The sequence below is a fragment of the Cynara cardunculus genome, assembly GCF_001531365.2.
Source record: "Cynara cardunculus var. scolymus isolate 2C chromosome LG 10, CcrdV1, whole genome shotgun sequence".
Taxonomy (NCBI): domain Eukaryota; kingdom Viridiplantae; phylum Streptophyta; class Magnoliopsida; order Asterales; family Asteraceae; genus Cynara; species Cynara cardunculus.
This window is the reverse complement of record NC_037537.1, coordinates 3723970-3726383: the sequence shown is the minus strand read 5'-3', so window position 1 is coordinate 3726383 and position 2414 is coordinate 3723970.

Here is a 2414-nt window from a genome sequence, read left to right as displayed (position 1 = left end):
AAAAATACAGGTCAAGATTAAAGCCCAATTACTCAAATGTAAAAACTCAGAACAAACAAATACATCATGTAAACATAAGTGTATAACATTATAACTAAGCAATTTAGGGCAACTGGCTAATATCAAAATTAGGGCAAAATTTTAAATTCGGGTTAGGTTTTGGGACAAACATTAATGAGAGATTGAGAGGGTGGTCGGGTGAGTGTGAAAGCCTAAAAGAACTGGTTAGGTTTTGATTATTATATCAATTTAATTGTTATAGTTATCCAAAATTATTTGATAACTTAATTTAATACTTTTTTAAAACATAAGTATTTTTTCATTAAAAAAATTATTTATTTTAACAAACAAAATTTAATGTAACTATCATATGTTAGCCGTATTTAGCATATTTTTAATGAATATTTTTTTTAAAAATATGTAAATCACAATTAAGTTTGGAGTAAATTACATTTTTGGTCTTTGTAGTTTGTTCCAAAACTTTGTTCTTTCTAACGGTTTCTAACCGACACAAAATTAATTGTTATAAAAATAAAAAATTAAGAACTGTCAATATAAATAGTTTATTATAGATACCAAATCCAAAAAATTTAGCATAATACCACCAGTGTAATTCACTCAATTTTTTTTTGAGTAAATTACATTTCTAGTCCTATGGTTTGTTGGTTTTTCGTACTATGGTCCCTCAAATGTGTTTATTACACTACCCATCATGTGTTATGCAAAAACGCACGCTCTAAGTTACCCTACCCACCTTTTCCCCTCTTACCCTCTCCTCTTCATACCCAACCCAACAAGTTGCATCCTGCCCTAATATCATCGGCCTTCATTAACTCCGACACACACAAAAAAACACAACTTACCTTCTCACACACATGGATCACCTTTTCATCACACACCTTAACACACTTACATACATTAACTCATACACACATTGCATCTGTATCATTGTGATCCCCCCCTCCAAAAAAACCGCAGTCATTCTCCATCTCCAAACAAACCCACTGTCTCCATCTATGTTGTCTATGTGAACCCCATACCTATTGTTTCTTCCCTTCTCAACACGCCATCTCCTCTACCCCAACCGGCTTCCTTCTACGATGAACCCCCAGGCCACCCCCTTCTCCCTCGCACCCCTATTTTCTTTCTCATTGTTATCTTCTTCGAAGCTCATTAGCCAAGTCACTTAATTTACTTTTGTGTGTGTGAGAGCGAGGTTGCTGATTAGACTCAAATAAAAGAGAGAAAAATAGCAAACAGGCAGGTATGACACTATATATATGTGTGTGTGTTTAATATTTTACACATGGAAGGATGTAGAGAAGGAGCAAACATGTGGTTAGGGATGCATATTTGATCTTTATTAGAGATTGCAAAAACTCAAGGAAGAACAAAGATCCCTTTAAATGTGTGTATATGGTGAGAGGAGAAATAGCGAGTGAGGGAGGAACAGTGAGGAAGTTCGACAATGGATGTTGCATTACTGGTGAAAAAGAGACAATGGGTTTCATCAGCGGGAAGGTGAAGGGGATGAAGTTGGAGTAATTATGGTTTTTCAGCCAGAGAAGAAGAACTAGTGATGGGGGGAGAAAAAATTTGCCGGTAAAGGATGGGTATCACCGGAGGGAGGAGGAAGAGAGACGATGATCAACAACCAAGGTGTTCGACAGAGGCTTGACCGGAATGGGGGGTGAGTATTTCACGGAGACGATGGTAATCTATGAGTATTGTGTTTGCATTACACACACACACATATATAATATTATCTATATTATCTTAAAAAACAAATTTAACAAAAGTCTTAAAGTCTTATAATACTAAATGACCAAGATACCCTTTATATCACTTTTTTCACTTTTTTCACTTTTTCACCCTCTCCTCTCCTCACATACACTCACCCCCCTCACATACACTCGCCCTCTCACAACCGATTCTTTTAAAATTATAATTTTAAATTTACACTTTATACCCCTATGATTAGTTAATTAATTTACTTTACGTCCTTTACTTTTAAATGTTTCATTTTAAACCTTTATCAAATCAATATACATAATCGTATATCAGTTAAAAAATGTTTAAAAAATACATTTTTATTTTAACAAGTTACATCATTATAATCGTCTCGTTAATACCTTCGAAATGAGTCTAATATTGAATAGTTTTTTATTTAATTATATTATTATATATTATATATACTGTGAAAAATATTTTTAATATTTACGATTTATACTTTTATAGTTATTTATTTATATATATACTATATAYTTTGBGGTTAGRYYGTYCAAATTGCACTGTATAATATGTTCTGAATTAATATGTTCTTGGGTTTTTTTGAAATATATATATACATGTATTAATTCAACCTTATTCTGAGTTTCTGGACAAGAAAGAGGGTAAGCAGTTGAAATTTCATT